At 35.7% G+C, this 18,393-nt stretch overlaps 1 pseudogene; it reads right to left on the bottom strand.

The window, feature by feature from the left end:
• Positions 1 to 13,057: 13,057 nt before the first annotated feature.
• LOC115512976 lies at positions 13,058 to 13,944 on the bottom strand (annotated as a pseudogene).
• Positions 13,945 to 18,393: the final 4,449 nt, after the last annotated feature.

The following is an 18,393-nucleotide window of genomic DNA, read 5'->3' as shown; positions in this document are numbered from 1 at the left end:
AAAAAAAATAGAAAATTCCCAAATAATTAGAAATCAATCAATATATTTGAATAGTAACCATGAGGCAAGGGAGAAATTTCAAGGGCAATTTAAAAACATTGAGAAATGAATGAAAATGAAAATATAGTACATCAAAAATTGTAGGATGCACTTATATCAGTGTTTAAGGGGAAATTCTTTACAGGTTTAAAGATTTATACTAGAGAAGGAAAAAGGTTTAAAAGTAATGTTATAACTTTCCAATCCAGGAAGTGATAAAAATGAGATCACATCAAATGAAAAGGAAATAAAGGGAAATAATAACGAAATAGAAAATGTTGGTAAATTAGCAAAAAAAAAAAAAAAAATAGAGAAAAATCAATGAAACCAAAAGCTTATCCCTTGAAAAGATAAATAAAATTGATACATTCCTAGGTAGGCTGATCAAGAGGCGAAAAAAGGCTCTAATTTACCAATAACAAGAATGAAAGTGGAGTCATCACTAGATAATCAACAGACATTACAAAAGATAATTAAAATTACTATAAACAATTTTATGTCATTAAAATTGACAAATTATATACAATATTTAAATTCCTTCACATACAAATTAATAAAACTGACATAAAAGGAAATAGAAAATCTTAATCTTATTCCTACTAAAGAAATTGAATTCATAATTTAAAATGTTCCAACAAAGAAAATTCTGTGTCCAGATATCATCACTAAGTTTTATAAATACTTGAGTTAGAATTAAATACTAGTATGAAACACATTCTTTCAGAAAATATAAAAAAAGTGTACATTTTCCCAACTAATTTTTGACAACAAAACTACTCCTCTATCAGACATTCCAAAGGGAAAAAATTATAGACCAATATCTCTTATAAACATAATTGCCAAAATATTTAACATAATTTTAATAAGATGAATAGAAAAAGGAAAATACATCATGACAAAATAAGGTTTATCCTATGTAAGCATGTTAGTTTAAATATAAAAAGATACTGTATTGCTCTGTAGTAAAAACTAAAAGAAAAAAAATAATCGACTCAATGAACAGAGAAAAAGCATTTCATAAATCTCAACACTTGAAGACAATAAAATTTTAGCAAACTAAGAAGAAAAAGGAAAACACTCCCTCAACTTGATAAAGAACATTTATTTAAAATCTCTAGCTAACAGAGCGGGGCGGGGGGGGGGGGAAGAGAAGCAAGCCAAGAAACAAAACTATAGACAACAAACTGATGACAGGAGGTGGGTGGGCAGATGGGTTAAACAGGTGATGAGGATTGGATTAATGAGTACACTTGTGATGAGCACCAGGTGTTGTATGCAAGTGGTGTAAGTGATGATGAATCACTAAATGCTACAAGTGAAATTTAATATTACACTGTATGTTAACTATCTGGAATTTAAATAAAAACTTGAAAAGGAAATAAATAATTTTACAAAAACCAGAGTAAATAAAAAATATTTTAAAACTTATATTCAATTATAAACTTAAAATTAAAAAATACTTTAAAAGAAAAACCTAGTCTACACTGCACTTAATGATAAGCAAACAACCTAAATACTTTCCTTCCTATGATCAGGAAAAAAATACAAGAATGATCACTCTCATAATTTCTAGTCAATATTTTGTTTCCAGAAAACATGATCAGGTAAGTAGATAAGACTTAGGAATCTCACAAAAAGCAAGTAGAACTAATTGCTTAATTAACTGAGTTAAGACAAATTATAGAATTGAAAGTCCATATACAAAAAAACCAATTGTATTTGTATACAATGACCACAAACAATAATTAAATGTAATTTTCAAAAAGATCATTTACAGTATCATCACCTCAAACTATTTAGGGATAAATTAAAGTATATGTAAGATGTGTACAATGAAAACTGTAAAACATTTCTGAGAGAAAATAAAGACTTAAGTAAATTGATAAATCTATTATGTTTTTCAGAGTATCAATATTGTTATGTCAGTTCTTTCTAAATTTATAGATCCAATGCAATTACAATCAAAATCCCAGTAGGCTTTGAATAAAAACTGACAAGCTAATTATAACGCTCATACGCAAATGTACAGAATCCACACTTTGATTCAAATTTGATTAAGAACAAAGTTGAGGAATTTGGATTACCAGATTTCAAGATTTAATATAAATCCAAGTAATCCAAAGTGTGGGAACTTTCAGTGTTTTTCACTTTCAGTGTTCAGTGGGAACACACAGGGAATTTTCAAGTGTACATCTGTGGTAAGTTGATTTTTCTAGAACATGCCAGGTTATTGATCCTTACCTAACACCATAGACAAAATTTCACTCAAATTAGAACAAAGACCAAAATATAAGGGCTAAAACAATCTCTAAAAGGAACAGTAGAAAATCTTGGCAACTCTGGGTTAAGCAAATACTTTTAGCTAAAAGAAAGCCATGAATATAAAGAAAAAAAAATTGATAAATTTCATTCAAATCAAAACTACTGTGTTAGAAAGACATTATTAAAAAAAAAAAAATGGGGGCGCCTGGGTGGCGCAGTCGGTTAAGCGTCCGACTTCAGCCAGGTCACGATCTCGCGGTCCGTGAGTTCGAGCCCCGCGTCAGGCTCTGGGCTGATGGCTCAGAGCCTGGAGCCTGTTTCCGATTCTGTGTCTCCCTCTCTCTCTGCCCCTCCCCCGTTCATGCTCTGTCTCTCTCTGTCCCAAAAATAAATAAAAACGTTGAAAAAAAAATTAAAAAAAAAAAAAACCTCAGTGTTTAAAAAAAAAAAAAATGAAGAAGCACCTGGGTGGTTTAGTTGGTTAAGCATCCAACTCTTGAATTTGGCTCAGGTCATTACCCCAGGTTTGTGGGATCGAGCCCCATGTCAGGGCTTCACACTGAGTATGGAGCCTGCTTAAGATTGTCTTTCTCTCTCTGACCCTCCCCCAGCACACATATGTGCATATGCATTCTCTCTCTCAAATAAAAACAAAAAATAAGAAAAAGAAAAAAAATGTAAGCCATGGGATGGGAGAAAATATTATATATTACATACATATGTAAGTTATATAACAAAATATATAAACAATATATAATAAAATATTATGTTTTTCTCCCACCCCATGGCTTACCTTCTCATTACATATATATAATTTCATATATTTTTTCATTTTTATTATACATATTTATAGCTATGTTTACATATCTATATTTATACCTAAGCCTTTATCTATTTAGCATAGATATACATTGCAAATATGAAAAAAGAATTGTTATCACTCAATAAGAAGACAACCTAATATAAGGTTGGCAAATTATTTTCATGAATGTTTCATTAATGATATAGAACTGATAAATAAGTGTATGAAAAAATGTTCAATATAATCATTTGGCAATGTAAATTAAATCAAAATTAGATCCCATTACGTACACACTAATAAAGATAAATTCAAAAAATAATTATTATACTTGTGTTTATTATTATTTACATACAATTGTGTAGTTGATGTAACTTCCTGGTAAACTGAACTATCTGCATTTATAGTTACTTTTGCTTACCATAGTAATACATACCAAATGCAAATATTTTGCTTACCAAAGTAATAATGGACTCATCACAGAATGATATGGTGGTTTTTAAGTCATAATACTTTTCATATAAAAGGACAGGGTGCCAGTGGCATCTAAGTTATACTGCAAAATTCATTTACTAAGTTAGTTCCTTGAGGTTTTACTTTAAAATCCGTAGTCACAAGAGAAGTTAACATTGGTCTTTCAAAAATTGTCGGAGATTCTTTAAAAATGTTTGTGCTCATTATTTCCTGTTGGCCTCTCTCTCTTCCATTCTCTGCCCTTCCCTACTCTGCTCTGTATCCCAAAACACAGTATAGAGTGCATCAATGGGACGACTATATCCTCTGGCTTTGGCTGGCTTTGGTAAGTACAACGCGCAGCAAGGATCTGGAGGGTTGAGGAAATTGAGGTCATGGTATTTATTCTCCCAATCCCCACTCTGTTTCATTATGTTTCTAACAGTTGCTGATTTTCTCTTTAGCTATAGCACCTGTTGAGTGGTACTTCAATTTTTCTAGGTCTCTCCAGATTCACTGTTTCCTCTGCTGTTCCCACTATAATTACACATGGGCTGCCTCACCAGCTCTTTTGGTTCACTTAGCTCTGTCTTTTTAAAATTATTTTTAGTAAAACCATTATGAATATGCTGTTTTCTGCCACTACCCTGATATAATAATTGGTATGATGAGCAGGATTCTGTGACTGGTTTGCTCTCATATATGTGAGCAGACTGATAACCTGCGAGAGTGACATCCCAATTTTCATTTTTCTTTACTAGAATGGCATGAAATGAATTACTAATTGAGCAAAAATCATTGAGTAATTAATTGTCTTTGGCACTTAGTTGCTATGGCAAGAAAAATTGGTGATTGCAAAGATTATGGAATGTGATGACTGCTTCTGACTATTCTGGAGAGTTTACACAAAGATAAATATATGTTCAAAACACTGAACTCGTGACAATTCATGTCATGGGTGGATATGCAGAAAATGTTCTTAAAAACTTAAAAACTCCCTTATTTCTAGTGGCACAGGGCAGACAAGACTAAGGATTAAACCCAGGGTCTAACTATAGGAGAGGCAGAATTGTTGCAGTGTCAATGAAATGGACAACTCGCCAAATCAGTTATGGTAAGGGAAGAAAACTTTTTGGGAAAGAGTAGAGCCACAATAACAGAGATTTAGATACTCCTGAAATGTTCTTGGCAATGGATGCAGCTCCTCAACTTCAGCTCACAGAACCAGTCTTCCTTGCAAAGTGTTTCAGTGACTTCACTTTGGGCAGCTGCCTCAAAACGGTATGTGATTATTCTCAAGATCCAACATCACCATCATCCCTCATTGCCTCCAGTCTAATAATGAGAATTACACTTGAGTACTAATTAGAAGCAAATGTGCATAGTTCTTTCTAAAAGGAGAAACTGTATAGCCTGAAGGAATTGCAAGATCTTTGATAACTTCATTTGGCAAGAGCCAAAGGGGGTTGTCGGGAAATAACCTAAGAAGACAGAGGAATTGTGACACTGGACTAAGCCAATACTATCAGCGTGGGAGTATTCACCAAGGATTCTGGATAAAATATGAAACAAAGTTCCTATGCGTAGTGGGGACAAATTTGAACCTAGTCACTATTGGGGTTTTACGCCCCTTAACCCTGGACCTAAATCAGTTTACATACCTGCAACATATTAACCTAGAAAGGAGGTTTGGTTATTTTGAAAAACTGCAACATGGCAATAAGTATACACCGCAAATCTTCCCAAGCTTTCTCCAGAGGGAGTTTTGGCCATTAATCAAGGTTAGAAACAAAACCTCCGGAAAAAAGCTAAACACCCAGGCCTTCAATACAATCTAAGATACAGGTAAGATTATGACTGAATTGACCTTACTCTGAAAAGATATGGTGGCTATGGGACTTTGAATTTCTTCGACATCAGGAATGCATTTTTTGAAGTCAATCAAAAAACAAAAATAGAAGCTGACTTGTAAAGAGAGTAGCTTCTGAAGAGCATTGTCCCCAGTCCAGTTGCTCTCTTTCTCTCCCCTATTGTATGCTGAGAAAATAATCTCTGTGGACAATAATATGCAGGCTCCCCGCCCCCCCCCCCGCCCTCTAGATTCTACCTGGGAAGTAAAAGCAGGATAGCTGAGAGCAAATGTTAGGGGTAGGTCATTTATTTCTTGGGGTACCTCCTGCCTCACTGAAGTTTTGCCAATGGCTACTTTTCTCATCAAATGCAGCTTCTCTCAGACAGCTTCTCTCCCAGGGTTTTAGCTCGTCCTGGGTTATGGTAACATCATTTGATTCTCTGGCCCCATCAACTCTGGGTAAAATGGCATTCCGCTGTTGCTACTCTCTGGGCTTTACCTTTGCTTTTTTTATTTCCTTCACTCCCGTACCTACTTTGGTATGCAGGTCTTTTCTGGAGTCTTTTCAGTTAAGCTTTTTGAAATACAAAAATATTCAATTTTTATAAAGTCTAACTTATCTTTTTATTTCTCTTTTAGAGTACACTTTTTGTATCACATCCAATAACTCTTTGCCTAGCAAAAGGAAAAAAAATGATTTTTTCCTATGGTTTCTTATGGAAAGTTTATAGTTTTACATTATATACATAGGAATATGATCCATTTTGAGTTCATTTTAATTAAGGTGTGAGGTATATATCATAGTTAATTTAACTGCTTACGGACATCTATTGTCCCAGCACCATTTGTTGAAAACTATCCTTTATACTATTCTTTATGTTGTTGTATAAGAGATTTACAACAATCCCCAATTATTCCTTACCACTCTTTGAGCTATTTTCTCATGTATTTTACCTTTACAATGCCATAAAAGCACAATATGTTGTCACTGTTTTTCTCTTTAGCTAAATCCTGTTGATTGTACAAGGATTTACAATCAGGAAATTGTATTGCCAGGAAACTGATATTGTATCCAAGTTCTCCTTTTCTCTAAGACTGCATTGTCCAAACATTAGCCACTAGCCACTTGTGGTTACATAAACGAAATTAAAATTCACTTGTTCAGTTACACTAGCCACCTGTCAAATGCTTAACAGCTGCATGTGGCTGGTGACCGCCTCATCATACACTGAAGACCAGAACATTCCCATGGTGGCAGGAAGCACTGTCAGCAGCCCTGCTATCTAAAAATATCTATGGTCATATATTGCTGGACATATTAAACCTTAAATTTCATCTTCTTCATATTGATTTATAGCAACATTATTGATTATTAAGTGATAAATGTAGGTTTGCTTGAATAGGATGCTTGGGATAATTTTTTATTTACTCTAGTATTTGTAGGTACCAGCCATTAAAGTCCTATGAAATCCTAGGGATTTCATTGTTCCAAATGATGTTTTTATTTTCTATTTATTTTTTTCTAAATATAATTTATTGTCAAGTTAGCTAACACACAGTGTATACAGTGTGCTCTTGGTTTCGTGGGTAGATTCCCGCGATTCATTACTTACATACAACACCCAGTGCTCATCCCAACAAGTGCCCTCCTCAGTGCCCATCACCCATCTTCCCTTTCCCTCCACCTCCATCAACCTCTCTGTTTGAAACTGTTTTTCCCCTTCCCTCCCCCATGGTCTTCTGTTAAGTTTCTCAAATTCCACATATGAGAGAAAACATACTGGTTTTTCTCTGACTGACTTATTTCACTTAGCATAATTTCAGTTCCATCCACATTGTTGCAAATGGAAGATTTCATTCTTTCTCACTGCCAAGTAGTATCCCATTATAGATAAACCACTGGTTTTAAATCCATACATATTTCCTTAAATGCTTTATTTCTCATGGATGTGAGATTCTTTTTAATGGCATTTCTTTTAACATTGTATTTTTTGAGAAAACAAATTTTGAAAAAGTGTCTTGGGGCGCCTGGGTGGCTCAGTCGGTTGAGCATCCAACTTCGGCTCAGGTCATGATCTCCCGGTCTGTGGGTTCCAGCCCCGCGTTGCGCTCTGTGCTGACAGCACAGAGCCTGGAGCCTGCTTCGGATTCTGTGTCTCCCTCTCTCTCTCTGCCCCTCCCCCGCTCATGCTTGCTCGCTCGCTCTCTCTCTCTCTCTCTGTCAAAAATAAACATTAAAAAGATTTTTTTTAATTAAAAAGGAAAAGTGTCTTCTTTTCCTGATTTCTTTTTTTAAATTTTTTTTTCAATGTTTATTTATTTTTGGGACAGAGAGAGACAGAGCATGAACGGTGGAGAGGCAGAGAGAGGGAGACACAGAATCGGAAACAGGCTCCAGGCTCTGAGCCATCAGCCCAGAGCCTGACGGGGGCTCGAACTCACGGACCGCGAGATCGTGACCTGGCTGAAGTCGGACGCTTAACCGACTGCGCCACCCAGGCGCCCCTCCTTTATGATTTCTAAATTTCATAGGGATTTTATAAGTGACAAACTGAAAATAGTAGCAGAAACCCCTGAAAAGGCAAAAACCGATTAGAGGACAATAGACAATATACAAATCAGTATATGATAAGAAATACTTTACTGTTTTCTCTATTTATAAATAATAGTATTTCTGAATACTTTTAGTATATGTGCTGCCGAAGCGAGCACGATTTCTGAATACTTTTAATAATATTTTATAAAATATATCCATTTTAAATTTAGAATTTGATTTTCTTTAACTGAAGTAGAGTTGACAATGTTACATTAGTTTCTGGAGTACCACGCTGTGATTTGATAACTCTACACATTATGCTGTGCTCACCACAACTGTAGCTACCATCTGTCACCATTCAGTGCTATTACAATACTCAATATTATTTTACTATAATAAGTTATATGATAATGAGATGATAATAAGTTATAAGATACTAAGATAATAAGTTATCTCCTAGAACACAAGGAGTACTCCCCACCCCCCAACACAGATGGCTTTTTGGGAGAAAAATGAGAACCTATCTTGTTTTTTAAAAAACTTAGAGCGGAAGCTTATATATACATTTTTGCTGTTGTTCTTTATAACCTTCAAATGCAATAAAAGCATTTTTAATATTCTTCTTAAAACTAAACTTTATTCTTATCATATACTCTCTGTCAGTGAAGATGAAAAGTTGCCCTCCAATAACCTTGTATAATAATTTGCCATCTATGTTTTCATCCTTCTTCAAGATCAAACTACCTGTTTACAGGAACATTTTCTGTGAAAGATTCACTTTAACACAAAAGATTCACCCTAATCAGAACTGACATGTGTAAGTGTAATGACTTTTAATTACATTTAAACAACTTTGTAGGATGTTTACTGAGTGTCCAGAATGGTATTAGACACTGTGGAGTATGCAAGAAGGCATGAGAAAAATAGCATTGTGGAGGAGTTAAGGTTTATAAAAGGCTCTTTTTAGCAATTGATATAGTATCACACATAATAAATTTGTTCAGGACTGGTAATAACTGCAGCATAACTTTCAGCATGAGTGAATCAGTGTTATCTTTGAGAGGGCATCTCCAGCTGAGAAAGTGAGATTAGAATGGTGGGTTGAAAATGATCAGATGAGGTAGGTAAATGGAAGAGAAGACGGTATGAGAAGATAATTTTGAGTATAAAATGCTATGCTATATTTTGGTCCACAAGTAAAAAACAGGAAAGACAAACAACGCTCTACCACAAAAATCTGTATCTTGTGGTAAAGAGTCAAAAGTTTATGTCTGCTGTTCATGGAACAAGATACAAGAGATTATTTAATCCCACTTAAAACATTAGAGTATATGGGGAGATGGGGCGCCTGAGTGGCTCAGTTGGTTAAGCAGCAGACTTTGGCTCAGGTCATGATCTCACAGTTTTGAGTTCGAGCCCCTCATTGGGCTCTGTGCTGACAGCTGAGAGCCTGAACCTGCTTTGGATTCTGTGTCTCCCTCTCTCTGTCCCTTCCCCACTCTCCCTCTGTCTCTCTCTGTCTCAAAAATAAGTAAAGATAAAGGAAAAAAAATTGAAAAACATTAGAATATATGGAAAGAATAGCAATGATTGGAGCAGGTATACAAATAAGCTAAATTTCATCTATCTGTGGGAATCAAAGAATACTGTAAGCATTAGGAGTATAAGTAATGAAGATTCATGAACGCAATCACTAAGACAAGGAAAAGCAAGAACAGTTTCCAGTAACTGCCTCTGGAGCAAGAGGCGGAAGTGAGAGACGATTGCTTTAGATTATATGCACGTATTACGATGATTAAAATTCCCACGTATGTTGACTCCTTGAAAATGGGTGTATTACATCTAAGAGAAAAAAAGATGTTCAAATTCAAAGATGCTTTGTTAAAAGTATCCTTCTCAAAATCTTACTTACTTTTAAAAACAACTGAAAAACACGCAGGAGGCATAGTGATTGCTCTAAGGCAAATATGCTGAGGAGTCAAAAACATGCCCTGTGTTCGCACCTTAGTTTCCCACTTCCATATGTTCCATTGTTCATTTTTGCATCCAATTTTAATACATTAAAATATGATTTGCTATTCATCGGCTTCATTAAAAAATGACTTCAGAATATATTCAAAACACTAAGCACAACGGAAAATCTTTTTGAAGGTAAAATACCCAAAATGATTGTACGATAATGAAATAAATCTGCATTGCCCAAATTATTTTTTGGTTTGCAACATGCTGTGATAAAAATGGTGGCCAATACCAATAAAGAAGAATAGTAAACTTATACTGAGCTCTTAGTATATACCAAACACCATACTAAGATCCTGATTTTGCAATATTTAACTTTCACAAAGATTTCTATGAAATAGGCAATAATGTCACCTCTACTTTCCACAGGAGTAAACAAAGTTTCAGAGCAATTACATAATTCGTCTATGATTTTATAGCTAGTATGCCTGAAAACTGAGATTCAAAGTCTAGCTAGCACCTGTGTGTTTAATTACTTTATTGATCCCTCCTCTTCCAAGCTCCAAGTATCACTAGGGGAAAAGCTGTCTTCTTATCTGTTCCAAGGCTTCAACTCTCTTGCCACATTTGTGGTGACTAGACCCTAGTTGTCATAGATGCTTTTGCTACTGTATAAATCATAGGCAGTTTAGCTTAATTTTTTAAGTCCATTAGTAATCATGAAATTTCAATAAATTTAGTTTATTAGGCTTCACATTCAAAATCGGCAAAGACTTTTATTTAAGTAGTAATATCTAGGAGGGACAAGGATTCAGGGAAGTGGGGCCTAGGATACCAACTCCTGGTAATAATTAACTGATGAATGGGTAAAGAAATTGTGGTTTATATACACAATGGAGTACTACGTGGCAATGAGAAAGAATGAAATATGGCCTTTTGTAGCAATGTGGATGGAACTGGAGAGTGTGATGCTAAGTGAAATAAGTCATACAGAGAAAGACAGATACCACATGTTTTCACTCTTATGTGGATCCTGAGAAACTTAACAGAAGACCATGGGGGAGGGGAAGGAAAAAAAAAGTTAGAGAGGGAGAGAGCCAAACCATAAGAGACTCTTAAAAACTGAGAATAAACTGAGGGTTGATGGGGCATGGGAGGGAGGGGAGAGTGGGTGATGGGCACTGGGGAGGGCACCTGTTGGGATGAGCACTGGGTGTTGTATGGAAACCAATTTGACAATAAATTTCATATAAAAAAAAATAAAGTTGGTAAAACATCTCCAGAGGGAAATTTAATCTAAAACCTTAAAAAAAGTTTGTATCCTTTTATTCTACAATTCTACTTCTGGAAATTTTTTCACTAGCTAGGAGTTAAGTTCACTGTAGTTGGGTTATAATATCAAACAAATAAGCATGCAAAATGTTTAACAGCAAGAAGACTGGTTTAAAAACTATGATGTTTCAGTTCAATGATGTAATATCAGTTACAGGTGAAGCTGCGCAAGAATATTTGATGGCATGGTTAATGACAAGAGAAAAGTGAACACCTCTAGGTGGGACTATAGGAAAGTTTCTTTTTCATTTTTGTGTGTTATAAATTGTATCTAAATGCTTAAGTATTTGTTTTTTAAAATAAAAATTAACTCCTTAATAATTTTTGTTCCTGCAGTGAGAACTTTTACGATCTTATTTTTTTTTTTTAACGTTTATTTATTTTTGAGACAGAGAGAGACAGAGCATGAACGGGGGAGGGTCAGAGAGAGAGGGAGACTCAGAATCTGAAACAGGTTCAAGGCTCTGAGCTGTCAGCACAGAGCCCAATGCGGGGCTCGAACTCACGGACCGCGAGATCATGACCTGAGCCGAAGTCGGACGCTCAACTGACTGAGCCACCCAGGCGCCCCTTAAGATCTTATTTTTAAAAAATCATTAAAAAATTGTAACTATGTATGCTGAAGGATGTTGATGAAACCTATTGTGATGGTCATTTTGCAATATATATAAATATCAGATTGGTATGTTGTGCACCTCAAACTAATACTTCATGTTAGATTATACCTCAATTAAAAAAAAAAGAAAAATAATAATTACTTAAGCAAAACACCCTAATATGGGTTGCATGGATCAATGGATATCAACAGGGATCTGGGAATCTTCTGAAACCTGATGCAAAATGTCCAGTGTCTGAGAGTTTGCATACTCTTCTGTAGAGAAAATATCTTATGTCAATTCTCATAAATGGCCAAGAACTCAACCAAGTATCAGAACTATTAATCCAGACGCTGCATACAAATAAAATTGATTTAGTTTGCAATTTCTTTGATTATATGGACAACTCTAAAGTTCAAATTAAATTATTTATATATTATAAGTCATCATCAGCAAGTAAGACAAATCCTTTAGTGGCTGTAACCACAGAGAAAATGTCAAAATATTTTTTATGGTATTGGATTTCTTAAATATTTATCATAATGTATGTTTAATTCATCTATATTCATCTATTACTAAGTAAAACTTATAATAAAAGTATTCTTAATATACAAGTAAGGCCAGATTAATAAATCTACTTAACAGAGTTAAGACTGTAACAAGCTTAAATAACCAAAGAGGTATATACTTGGATAAAACCAAGACGCAGGTATATGGCAGTATGTTATAGAGTGAGGTCAAGAAATAGTACATTTAACAAAATCTAAAATACAACCTACTAGTTTTCATTCAAAAGATGAACTACATGTTACTATTATGTCATTAATAGCTTTTTATTTGATGTTTGAAAAGATTCTATAGTAAATTTCATATAAAATACCAACTTTATTAAAAAAATAATAAACATGGCACTGCCCAGTACTTTACAAACAGAAATATTTCAGTTTACAAAGTTTGTTGTTTTTGTTTTTTGTTTTTGTTTTGTTTTGTTTGTAGATGTAGTACTTTCTTAGTTCTCAAAATGATTGTTTCTCATCATAAGCCCAGGTTTATAAACAATATTGAAGTCAGAGAAATTAAAAAATCTTATATTAAGTCACTCAGACAAGAGATAATAGAGTTGGGTCTCTTATTTCCCAATTCCAGGGAGTTTAGCAGATATGTGTTATGAATCGACTTCCACACATCTACCTCTAAATAGATGTTATATATATATCATTATTATTATAGAGAAGTAAACCTTTATTTCCTTGTTTGACAAATACAGTTGGCTGGTTGAGTTGGTTGCTTTTTGGTGATTAATCAAGGAGACCAAAACCCATATTCTCCTCTGACTCCTTGGACTCTTCTTTGCTTCAACCTTGGCTGGGGCTGCAGGCAGGAAGAGTAGGGGTGGTGGGAGTGGTTTTGGGCAGCTACCACGAATGCAGATGGATCTGCCAGGAAGGCCTCTTGACATTTTCAGCAAGTGGGAAGATGTAATCAGTCTACACAGACAAATCCAGGACCTGCCTGTATACATGATGATGGAATGAGGTACTGATGCAACAGCTGGGTAACCAATCTGCAAACAGATGCTGGCAACATTATGGACACCTTCCAGGAAGCAAGAATGCAGTTTCCTCTGTGTTGCCAAGCATTTCAAGGTTGCAGATGCTGCCACCGTCAAACACCTGCTGGGTGGTCAGCCCAAACGAGAAGGGGACTATGTTCAAGAGTGTGGCTTCACTGGCTCCCACTTTGTCTCTAGTCTTCATTGCTGTGTATCACTCAGAATTTCAATAGTGCCCTTGGAGATTTTAGTGGTAATACCTAAAGCCTGAAAGAAGGAGGTCTTCTTAGGCTTTGGACCAGTATTCTGGGCTGGCACAATGACTTCACATGGAGTTATGGCACTGGCAGCTTGAACCTTATTGGCCAACAGCATGTCCCTGATCTCAGTGATGTCCTTTTTGGTGAACACAAAGCCCACCTTCCTCTGGATATGAAGCAACAGTTTCTCCAGAGCTGGGTTGTCTTCCAGATGCTCTCAGATTGCCTCGTACATTATGACATGTCATATCATTAACAAGATACCAAATAGAAAATGCCACTGATACCCATTAATTTTATGCATGTGAATAAATGTTTATATTTTAGTTAACATTTTTTGACCAATAGAAGAGTACTTGTATATTTTTTTAACATAAAGTATTACATAAACATATAACATTACTGTATCTGATCAGAGTTAACTATCTTAGTGAAACCAGATGTTTGAAAGCTTCACCAAGGATCTTCTAAATGCGTGCAGAAACATATACAGGTTATAAATAGAGAGTAGCAGTGGCATTTCCCTGTGCTTACAGTAAATAAATGATTCATCAACAACCTGACAACCATAACTTAAATCCACAGCTTCTCTGTAGATTTATGTCAGATATTCATTCTCTCACATGAATATGACTTGGAAGTTCTCCACAGGTTTAGAAGAATAACGATCACTATGTAAATCCTAACTATGAAATATAAAAGCAAATTCTTTGGACTATTTTAGGAAATTAACTACCTCATAATTCTCAGAAAGAAAATAACTAAAACCTATTTTTCAATGTAGAGTATATAAAATTCCCTCTTTATTTGCCTATTGATTAGAAACTTGTGCTTGAACCTCTTAAAGAAGCAAAATATCTATGTAACCCAATATTTCCATGTGAATAAGCCAGCAGAGATTAAAAAAAATATAAAAAAAAAAAGAAACATTAACACTGGCAAAAAAAATGTTAAGCATTTTTAATGAGAGTACTGAAATCAAACACACTGGATTCTCTGGTTCTAAGGAAACTTTATGTTGATTAAAACCTTAATGAAGTTAGATCTAATTAATAGATTTATTAACAAAAATAGTTATTAAAAATGGGTCCATGAAATGTTGTATGTTTTACTTTGAATTAATGGTGATGAGATTCTGAGAGCTTAGTTATCTACCTCACCCAGAGATATCATCCCTTAAATTATAGTTTCCAAGTAATTTGACAGATGCCACCGGCTTGTTGTCATTGTTTCTAAACCACAATTTGATGGGGGATTGACAGACAGAAGCAAGCTGCTCTGCAGATATGTTTTCTGATATAAAAAGGTAAAGAAAAGTGACTTTGTGATTGAATAGAGAAGGTATAAAATTAAAATTACTCTCTAATTTTTCAAATGCTGCCTGAAAACATATGGAGTATACATGGAATATATAAATTAATATTAACTTATATTATAAATCCAAAGTCTGCAAGAATGGAAATCTACACAGCCTGTTTTTTGTTACATTTTTAAATTTTGTGTAAACACACGCACACATACACACACACACAAAATATTCATTTTTATTTCATTAGTCTCAACAAGTGACACAATTATAGGAACTTGACGAAAAGACAAAACAATTGGCAAATAAATAGAGGAAGACAATGCTCGACCTCAGTGATCACGGAATACAAATTAAAACTACAGTGAGGGGGGGCGCCTGGGTGGCGCAGTCGGTTAAGTGTCCGACTTCAGCCAGGTCACGATCTCGCGGTCTGTGAGTTCGAGCCCCGCGTCAGGCTCTGGGCTGATGGCTCGGAGCCTGGAGCCTGTTTCCGATTCTGTGTCTCCCTCTCTCTCTGCCCCTCCCCCGTTCATGCTCTGTCTCTCTCTGTCCCAGAAATAAATAAACGTTGAAAAAAAAAAAATTTTAAAACTACAGTGAGGGGCGCCTGGGTGGCTCAGTTGGTTAAGCATCCAACTTCGGCTCAGGTCATGATCTCACGGTTTGTGAGTTCAAGCCCCGCGCCGGGCTCTGTGCTGACAGCTCAGAGCCTCGAGCATGCTTCGGACTCTTTCGCCTTCTCTCTCTCTCTCTGCCCCTCCTCACTTGTGCTCTGTCTCTCTGTCTCTCAAAATTAAACAAATGTAAAAAAAAAAAATTAAAAAAAAATAAAACCACAGTGAGACACCATTACACACTCACCAGGCTAAAATGTAAAAGGCCGTTGGTGAAAATATGGAGCAACGGGAACATTACACATTGCTGGAGGAGGGGAGAAATGTAAAATCAGAAAACAGTTTGATGTCACGTAATGGTGAATACATGCATACCTAATGACTCACTAATTTCATCTCTTGTTAAATGGTGATATATCAGAGTGGTATCAATAGAGTTAGTGATGAGTGACTAGATTATGTATATTTTTTAAAGGTAGAAGCATCAAGGTTTCATGATCAATTTGATATGGTAAAAGATAGAAGCACAAAATGCAACCCTAAGGTTTTGGCCCTGAGCAACTGGATGAATGGTGATGTATCTAGCTGAGATAGTGAAGGCTATGGGCTGAGCAGGTCTGAGAGTGGGAAAGACGTGATGAATTTCAGATGTCTGTTAGACAGTCAAGCAAACGTGTACAGTAGGCAGTTGGATACGCAAGTCTGAAACTCAAGAGAGAGGACTGGACTAGAGGTAGAAATTTTGGAGTTGTTGGAATATAGATGATATTTAAAACCATGTTACTGATAAGGTCATCAATATAGAAAATGTAATTAGAGATGAGGAATGATGAAATGCAAAGCTTGGTTACAACTCCAGTTAATGTTAGGAGTAGGAATATACTACAGAAATGAAAATGTACACTGATAAGCAATAAATCTCAGTCACCTATCAACTACTGTGCTGGAAAGCTTTTCCAGCCCCAGTAGGCCTGTTTCTCCAGTCTTCTATTTCCTGGGTACCACCATAATGGTCTTATGCTCTCTAAGATCCTCTATCCCTTATCTTCACTCCTCACTCTTCCTTCATGCCCACCTTACCAGAAACGCTCTAATTTTTCTGTAGAAATTACTCTCAAAACCTCACGAAAGCTCTAATTTGTAACATATTAGTTCAGGGCACTAAAGTTGAGCCTCATCCATGTATCTGTGAATTTCCATTAAAAACAAGTTCAACGTAACTTGTGTATTTCCATATAGAAATAAACTTCATACATAAGTCCATGATATGTATGTGTATGTGTGTGTGTGTGTGTGTGTGTATGTGTGTGTATGTATTTATATATATGTGTATTTATACATATATGTATATATATATGTATATATGTATTTATATACATATATATAAAAGAAGTTAGGGGCGCCTGGGTGGCTCAGTCGGTTAAGCATCAGACTTCGGCTCAGGTCATGATCTCACAGTTTGTGAGTTTGAGCCCTGCGTCAGGCTCTGTGCTGACAGCTCAGAGCCTGCAGCCTGCTTCAGATTCTGTGTCTCCCTCTCTCTCTGCCCCTCCCCTGCTTGTGCTCTATCTCTGTCTCTGAAAAATAAATAAATATGTTAAAATTTTTTTTTAAAAAAGAAATTAAATGAACTAATATAAAATGCACATTGACATTTTGTTACAGAAGACCATAAACATAAGATCTATAGCTTTCATATTTTAATGCTTAAGAACCACAGTATTATGTATCTAAATGAATATAGTCACCCAAAATTATAAGTAGAGCCACATTCTTAATGTATAAATATATTAGAAAAAGAAGCATATAAATGAGAAAGAATGAAATCTGGCCATTTGCAGCAACATAGATGGAACTGGAGGGTATTATGCTAAGTGAAATAAGTCAAGCAGAGAAAGACAGATATCATACGTTTTCACTCGTATGTGGATCCTGAGAAACTTAACAGAAGACCAAGGGGGAGGCGAAGGGGAAAAAAAAAAAAGTTATAGAGAAGGAGGAAGGCAAACCATAAGAGACTCTTAAATACTGAGAACAAACTGAGGGTTGATGGGGGGTGGGGGGGAGAGTGGAAAGTGGGTGATGGGCATTGAGGAGGGCACCTGTTGGGATGAACACTGGGTGTTGTATGGAAACCAATTTGACAATAAATTATAATTAATAAAAAAATAAGAAAAGAAAAAGAAAAAGAAGCATATATGCAAACATTTTGTGTGACAGGCAGGGACTTTTCCATTTCTCTCTCCTCTATTTGCTATTCTTCCATAGTAAGTGCAGCATAGGTTTTCCATTCTCTGGTCTAGTTTGAGAAGAACAAAGCAGGGAGGTTAGTGGGAGCTAACATGTAGTCTGTCTTTAGTGATAAAACCCCGCAGCCAGGTGTGGGGCCAAACAAAGGAAATAGATATCCTTTTATTAGTACAAAGGGCACCTTTTTTCACCAAGCTGGGACTGGCAGGGCCATACCTAACTAGGAAAAGAGTGGAGCAGCAGTTTAGAGTATCAGCAGGGGAAAAAAACGGTATATTCACAGTTTAATTAAAGATCATTTACTGAAGGGACCATTCAAAGATGTGGAAAATCTACAAGAGATGGGGAAGCACGCAGGGGGTAGAAACAATGGTAATTCATAACCCCTACTTGTGAAGGGACAAGATGAATGTTACCAGAGATGGGGCAAAGCTGAAGCAGTGGCAGAAGTGCTGCCTAACAGAGGCTAGAATTAGAGGTGGAACAACGTCAGAAGGGGGCAAGAATAAAAAAATATCCAGACCAACGGGAACCCTCTTGCACTGTTGGTGGGAATGCAAATTGGTGCAGCCGCTCTGGA

Source organism: Lynx canadensis, chromosome B1, assembly GCF_007474595.2.
Source record: "Lynx canadensis isolate LIC74 chromosome B1, mLynCan4.pri.v2, whole genome shotgun sequence".
In the NCBI taxonomy this organism is placed as follows: domain Eukaryota; kingdom Metazoa; phylum Chordata; class Mammalia; order Carnivora; family Felidae; genus Lynx; species Lynx canadensis.
Note: the sequence above shows the minus strand (reverse complement) of the source record. Positions and strands in the feature narration are given on the sequence as shown.